This window comes from Callithrix jacchus, chromosome 6 (assembly GCF_049354715.1).
Source record: "Callithrix jacchus isolate 240 chromosome 6, calJac240_pri, whole genome shotgun sequence".
Taxonomy (NCBI): Eukaryota; Metazoa; Chordata; class Mammalia; order Primates; family Cebidae; genus Callithrix; species Callithrix jacchus.
In genome coordinates, this window is record NC_133507.1 from 143,644,168 (window position 1) to 143,652,757 (window position 8,590).

Consider the following 8,590-nt stretch of genomic DNA (forward strand, 5'->3'; position numbering starts at 1 on the left):
TATTGTAATTTCTTTTTAGAACATATCTTGGAACTGGCTCAGAACCTTTATTAACTAATTATTATTACATAATTAAGCTTGTTGGGATGATGACCCCATGCAGTTCCAAGAATTGAATATCTAAAAATGGGAGTATCACACACTGGGGGGAACGAGGGGAGGGACAGTGGGGACTGGGAAGTTGGGGAGAGATAACACGGGAGAAATGCCAGATATAGGTGATGGGGAGGAAGGCAGCAAACCACATTGCCATGTATGTACCACCTATGCAACAATCTCGCATGTTCTTCACATGTACACCCAAACCTAAAACACAATAAAATATATATTTTTTAAAAAAAGTTTTTTCTTCAATGGGCTATTGTTGAGTAGGAGTAATAAGCACACAGAACAGTATCACAGGCATCAGAAGTTATAAAAATTAATTCTAATTGGCATGGCAGAGTTTGGGGTACCATCCTAGAAAATATCAAAGAGGAGATGGTGCATAAAATGAAAGAAGATGAGAGAGAATTTTTCAGGTAGAGAAGAAAAAGAAGAGAATTACAGAAGAGGAAGTTATACAGACCATCAGAGCTGAGCTTGGAAGGAAAATGGACATTGTTCCACGAGTCAAGAGGAGCCATAAAGAAATGAGCGAGGGACAAGATTCAATTTATATCACAGAAAGATCACTTAAGCAAAGAGAGGCTATAGATTGGATTTGGGAGGAACAGCAGACAGGCAAGCAATTAGGAAGCTCTTGAAATCACATATAAAGGATGGAGAGAAGATAGGCTTAATAAGCTTTCTACTTGGAAACATAAAATCAATAGGCCTTGATAACTTTGAAGGGAGGGAGGCAGGGGAGAAAAAAAGAAATGTAAAAAAGAAAGCATTTACCTTTTTATCCCTAATCCTTGGCATGGTGCCTGGAATGTAGCAAGTGTTGCTTTGTTGCTTCTGCCCAAGGGAAGTGGTTTAAGAAGACTGAGAAGTTTTTAGCTATAAAACAAATTTCTTTCTCAAAAGCTCTCTAATCTTGGACATTTGGTTAATAAGGATTAAAACCCTTTCATTATAATACTTTGTTGTTGAGGCTATGGGGAAACGGGCACTCTCGTACATCACCTGTGGGATAGTGAATGGGTACAAGTTCGATCGAAGGTGATTTGACAATATCTGTTGAGATTATATATGCACATACCTTGAGTGCAGTGAGACTATTTCTGGGAAAATTTCCTACAGATATATTTACACATGTTCAAAATGACTTCTGAAAGTGCTCTTTACTGTATACTTTTTTAACAGCAAAGATTAAAATAACTCCAATGTTCCTAAGCAGAAAACTAAGTATATAATTTATATATATATCTGTAAAATGGAATTCTGTGTAGATGTAAAAATATGAAAAGAATAAATACGTTTCTGTGTATTGATAAAGATCTGGACACAGAGGGGGGAGTGCTGAACACTGGGGTCTGTTGGGGGGAGGGGGGGGCCAGTGGGAGGGGGAGGTGGGGAGGGATAGCCTGGGGAGAGGTGCCAGGTGTGGGTGAAGGGGAGAGGAGGGGCGGAGCACACTGCCATGTGTGTGCCTGCGCAGCTGTCTTGCATGCTCTGCTCATGTGCCCCAAAGCCTATAGTCCAGTGGAAAATTAAAAAAATAAAATAAAATAAAAAATAAAATAAAAAAAAAAAAAAAAAAGATCTTCAAGACATTTAAAGAAAGTAAAATGGGAACAGTTCATCTGATATGCTACTTTTTGAGAAAAGAGGATATAATAATTTATGTTTATTTTTTCTTTTACATGCATAAAAATTCTTGAATAATACAAAACAAACAAGAAATTAAACCATATGGATGTATTACCTATTCAAAAAATCAAATTCAAAATACTGTCTCTTTCCACAGTTGTTTAAAATGTATGGCACTCCCGTCACTCCTAACTTTGTTTCTTGTGCCCTAGTTCCAGGTAACACACTAACAAATTTGCCTCCAGAGACTCATAACATCAGCTCCTTGTATAAGAGCAATCTTTGAGAGGAGGAAGTGTAGGCAGAGGGAGCAGAGAAGGCAAGTCTTGAGAATTCTGAATGCCTAAGAGGCAAGAGGAGGGGGGTCACATCTGAAAGAAAGCTGCGTACGGCACCAACGAAGAATCTTGCCAGCTTCGTGATAGTGCAACATATTCAGAATACATGTGTAATTTCTTTGGCTGTGTGTCCAAAAGAAAATGCTATTTTATTAGGGCCTTTTCGCTGGCCACATGGCCATTAGTTAATCAGAAGTAAAGGCAGAGTTTTCTGGAATTGAAATATTAATAAACCTGAGGTTTATGGTTCCTTGAAATTTTCCTTTAGGTACTTCATAAAAATTGTATCGCTCTTAAATGTCGAGGTAAATTTGCCTGGATGCTCTGGTAATTTGCCAACCTACGAGATCTTCATTTCAAGAATTTTGGTAAATTTGACTATTTGAAGGTTGGTGTTTGGTCAACATCTATGGACCCAAAATAATTAACCATCACTACCTGATCAGCACTTATTCCTACAGAAAAGCATGATCCCGTCAGAGCAATCAACTCTTCTATTATCCAGTTTACACCACCGACATTCTTGAAGATTCCTTCATGATCATAGAAGATATTCTAAAATAACTTCTCAAACTCAGATAGGCTCTATATCAGCACCTCAAAAAATGTTTATTCTCAATAAAAGCTAAATTGCTCCCTTAGTTCACCAACAAAACTTTGTAACTGAGTGGCTGAGAATTAAGAAGGGAATTACAACCGTAAGTAAAGGGAGAGTCTCCATTTGCCTCCTTACTATACTCAGAGATCTTTGGAGAGTCACATGGAAGATATTTGTCAATAATCTGGAATCAAATTCAACATCACAGTCAAGCTCCTAGTTTCAATCACACCACCCAACTTCTTCATCATCACCAGCATTCACTCTGAAATTACGAAGACAGCTTCTGCCATTTTAATCCAGCCTAAATTCTTCCTTTCCTATTGTTCAACAGGACCTCTTGCTGTATTCATTTTTCCTCCATCACACACCTCCCTGACATTTTTAAGTGAAATTCTGGAAGAAACACTGTCATCTCACAGAAGGGTAGAAGCTGGTATTATCTGTCCCCAACACACGCCCTCAGACCATGGGGAAGGAGGTATAGTGAATGTCATTTCCACAGATGGCCTGGAAAAACCCACGGGCCTCAAGAAATGACTATGCTCATAAAGTTATGGCAGATTTTGAAGCCACCAGTTTCTCATTTGCTGTTTCTACATAAAAGCCTCCTACCACCCATCTGTCCACGCTTTAGCCATTACTACTAATCAGGGGGATCTGCTGACCTTTGGAGCAGAATTTTATTTTCTTGGTATTATTATTTTATTTTTCTTTTTTCTTTTTTTTTGAGATGAAGTCTCCCTCTGTGGCCCAGGCTGGAGCGTAGTGGCATGATATTGGCTCACTGCAACCTCCATCTCCCAGGTTCAGGCAATTCCTCTGCCTCAACCTCCTGAGTAGCTGGGATTACAGGCGTGTGCCACCATGTCCAGCTAATTTTTATATTTTTAGTAGAGACGAGGTTTCACCATGTTGGCCAGGCTGGTCTCGAACTCCTGACCTCGTGATCCACCTGCCTCTGCCTCCCAACGTGCTGGGATTATAGGAGTGAGCCACTGTGCCCGGCTGATATTATTGTTTTCTTTACTAAGAGAAATTAGACTCCAGGCTTGATAAAGGGCAGGGATAGAAGGAGAAACAGAGCTTCCAAGTTGTTGGGTTTTCTCTTTCCTATGTCTTAGACAACTGTTCCCACCCAAGCCAACATCTCTAGGCAATATTCCAAAACAGGTTAAGTGTGCCTTCTTCTGTTAGTAACCATTGTATAGCTTCAGAAATCTCTTTCTTTAAACTCTCAAGTAGAATAGAATCTCTCTTTTTCAATGCTCCTTCATTGTAGTATTTTTTTTTCACTCTGCCTTGTAATTTTAGCCAGTCAGATCTACTGGATGATATTTTTTTTCAAAGAAATGGACCATGCCTTACTCATCTGCAGCCATCGTAGCCCTCAACACTGCCCAGGCATTTGGGAAGCAGTGGGTTCACATAAAATATTTGCTTATATTTTCACACATGCACATCAGGAATCATTCCTCTGGTATCAGTATTTAGAGATACATAAGAACTTAGAGATGATCAAGCCTTATAAAATCCCTCTAGTTTTGATTCAGGTTTGATTTCTAGTTCTATTATAAATATCTACCTCCCACATTAATATTTTTATGGCTTTAAATGTGATTACATTTTTGTTTGCCACATTATGCTGTGGTTGTTAGTATGAGGGACACTTGATACTTTTGTTAAAAATGAAAATCTCTGGGTTGACAGACCATCCTTAACTATTAGTCTTCTTAGTGGAGAAAGAAAAGCTAAAATTTCTTGACTAAACTTGAAGCTGTCACAGCTGCTCCTGTGGTTCTGGATCTTATCAATGAATCAGTCATTCAAATGGTAAAGTTGGTTTTGAAAAACTGTTGAGGGCAGGAAATGAATGATGAAAATGATCAGCCAAAGCACAAGCAGAGAGTGAACTTTGCACTTAGGAGACCTTTCATTCACCCGACAAGTGATTACTGGGCACTTCCTGATATGGTTTGGATTTGTGTCCCTGCTCAAATCTCATGAGAATTGGAGGAGGGGCCTGATGGGAAGTGATTGGATCATGGAGGCGGTTTCCCCCTTGCTGTTCTCATGACAGTGAGTGAGTTCTCACAAAATCTGATGATTTAAAAGTGTGTGGCACTTCCCTTTTCTCTCTATCTCTCTTCCCTGACACCATGGGAAGAGGTGCTTCCTTCCCTTTTGCCTTCTGCCATGATCTTAAGTTTCCTGAGTCCTCCAAGTAATGCTTCCTGTACAGCCTGTGGAACTGTGAGTCAATTAAACCTCTTTTCTTCATAAATTACCCAGTCTCAGGTAGTTCTTTACAGCAGTGTCAGAACAGACTAATACATCTTCTATACATAGGAGCTGTTCTTGCCTCCATGGAACTCTTTCTATCTGGCAGGGGAGACTCATGTTAATCAAATATTAAACACATTTAGACACAGAAGAACTTCTTTGAACCGCTGCTTAACACTTTGAGAGATTAAACAACACTCTGCCTGCGTTCTGTAAACTTTCTGAGCCACTGAACACTCTGCCAAGACCCCCACTCCTGTGCCTCTTCCCCGCTTTCCAAGACTCACTTGTGTTTACTCCCAAACCCATCGGTGCCAGTTGTATAATTTATTGTAATTAAATAATTTAAACATATTATGCAAATTATGAAATATGAGTGTAAAAAGAGTTGTTTCCATGAAAACTATATGAATGCTACTGAAAGACGCAATCAAGACAAGCAAGTAAAAGAGGCCATGAAATTCAGTGTGGGCGAGGCAACTGTAAAAGACTGGAGAGACAAACACAAAATAGAATTCTGCCTTCAGAATGACTCTCAAATGTCTTTTAGTTCTCTTTAAAAAAAAAACAGCTGGAAAACAGGCTGGGCATAGTGGCTCATGCCTATAATCCCAGCACTTTGGGAGGCTGAGGCAGGCAGATCACTAGGTCAAGAGATCAAGACCATCCTGGCCAACATGATGAAACCCTATCCTGACTAAAATACAAAAAGCTGGGCATGGTGGCACACACCTGTAATCCCAGTTACTCAGGAGGCTGAGGCAGGGGAATCTTGAACTCGGGAGGCAAAGGTTGCAGTGAGCCGAAATAGTGCCACTGCACTCCAGCCTGATGACAGAGCAAGACTCTGTCAAAACAAAAATAAAACAAAACAAAACCCTGGAAACGGCAGATACTGCATTTTGAGTGTGATTGATACAAGAAAGATCATGGCTGACTTTAGTCGGGGAATACCAAACAGAAAGTCAGGAACCAGGGCTGAGCGCAGTGGTTCACACCTGTAGTCCCAGCACTTTGGGAGGCCGAAGCCAGTGGATCACGTGAGGTCAGGAGTTTGAGACCAGCCCAACCAATATGGTGAAACCCCATCTGTACCACAAATAAAAAAAATTAGCCAGGCGTAGTGGCGCGCCCCTGTAATCCCAGCTAAGGTAGGAGAATTGCTTGAACCCAGGTGGCGGAGGTTGCAGTGAACTGAGATCACACCACTGTACTCCACCCTGGCTGACAGAGTGAAACTCCATAGAAAGGAAGAAAGAAAGAAAGAAAGAAAGAAAGAAAGAAAGAAAGAAAGAAAGAAAGAAAGAAAGAAGGAAGGAAGGAAGGAAGGAAGGAAGGAAGGAAGGAAGGAAGGAAGGAAGGAAGGAAGGAGGGAAGGAAGGAGGGAAGGAAGGAAAGAGGGAAGGAAGGGATGGGGTCTACATCATAAGAGTGGAAAATAGATGTTTATTTATGTTCTGACTTAGAACATTTAAATATATGTTTTATCCACCCCCTCCCCTCCCAATTTACCGCTTTAAAAGACTTGATTAACCAACAACCAGTCTTAGACTATTCAGATAAAACATTTTCCTCTGAACATAAAGTGTTTATCATGACTCTGAGGTTCAACTGGTCATGGTTTTTCTCTGGTCACTCCATCTGAAGAACAAACAAACTTTCAGTGACGGGGAAATTTGCCTGCTGATTTAGAAGTAACAAGTGACAAAATAAAATAAGAATTAGCAAAGATTTTAAGCACATGCTCATTTAAACCTTCTGAAATATTTCTTCAAATATTTACCATATGTACTGTTAAACACGCACCATCTATTTGGAACTTGGAGTGATGTAGTTTGCAGAACTCTATGAGCTTCTGAATCTGTCACAAGGACAAATATCTGATGGATAAACTTTTCTAATACTTTCCGGAATCAGGCAGGGAGTACTCTATGCTGCTGTGTCAATAATCACAAGTATTGAAAACACTATTATCTCTAAAAATGTTGTCATCATTTCATAATGAAATATATAAATAAAAACATACAATTTGTTAAATTTTTAAATTAATACCTATCAAAGATCTGCCGGAAACATTCATATCATGCTGAGTACCACAAGTAATTATGTAATCACAGTTGCAATACTTGCCACAAAAGAAAAGTACCCTGTGTAAAGAATCCCTAACAGGGCCACCCAGGCTGGTCAGGGTATTCTCAGAAGGCTTCCTTGAAGAGATACTGTTAAGCTGTGGCTTGAAGGATGAGTAGAGTCAGCTAGGCTCATGTGGAGAGAAGCAGGGGCTTGGCGAAGGGCACTCAGGTGAAAGGAATAGCATGTGCTAAGGTCCTGAGGCAGGAGGAAACTGACTCTTTAAACAAACTGAATAACCTGAGTCCAGATTGACTGGAACAGAAGGTAGACACGGTGTGTGTTGGGAGGGGGGCACTGGGGGGCGGTGGTAAGGAACACAAAGATAGAAGAAAAGGAAGATGAGTGGTTATAACAGCCTGAGTCAGGGAGCATGAATGGAGGATGAGAAAGCAGAATATGCTCCCTTAGTTTACATATGACATAGCCAAGTGTCCTTCCAAATCCTCGAGACATATTGCAAAGAGGCTGAAGTCCGAAGAATTATATCCTCTCTTCTGTCATAAAATAATTCATTTCAGCCCCATTTCCTGGACTTTCAAGATAATCATGTTCTATGCCAAGTATGGCTACTCTGCACTCAGACTATTCCAGCAGTTTCCACACTGTCATGCAGCTCTCCCACCTCCCACCCACACGTACAAAGCCATTCTTGTCAGCTACTTCAGGGAATATCTCAGTGCTATGCAGCTCTTGCCTTCCCTCAAACACTCCCCCACTTCACTGCTCCCTACTCCGCTCCTTGCCCCCACCACTTCCTGGCCCTCCTACCATTCCACCAGAAAAAAAAAAAAAAAAAAAATTACCCAGGCCTCCAGCCAGGAAAAGTTGTTAAACCCTGTCCTCTGCAACTTCACAGCACATTTGCTTTAATACCAAAAGAGGATTCATCTTGGCCAATGAGAAACAAATGAATATGCAGTGATTCGCCACATGCTATAAAGCCTTGCCAACAATTCCCACTGTTATGTTCTTCTCTGTTTTTATAATCAATTAAAAAGGTTTGGTTCATTAGGAACATTTCTTTCCCCTCCTGAAAATGGAAAGAAAAAGCAAGCAGCTCTCAGAAGCGGCACAAAGCTCTTCTGAGAACTGTCTAGCAGGCAGAGCTTCTTACAGTAACACTTTATTTTCATGCTTCTTTAATGCAGAATTGACAATGGGACTCCCACTGAAGCCCTCACAGCAGCCTCCTTCACCCTAAGTAAAAATGACGATGCTGCCAAATATAGGTCACAACTCAGATATCAACCTCCAAGCCTGCCCCGAAGGAGGGAGAGTGGAAAGAGGTCCTCTTCCCTTTGTTTCCAGGATAAATCCTCTCTTTATTCCTGCACCCTCTAATCCAACTCTCCATTTCCTTATTTAGATGAGCATCCCTTATGCATTTAGGGAATTATTCCTCAGCAGAGACACCATAGGTATCAGCTTTCTGAGAGTTGGATTGTTCTTCCCGGAAACCAGAGGGAGCCTCATTGCTTTGAATGCTCGCTTGTGGGTGAGC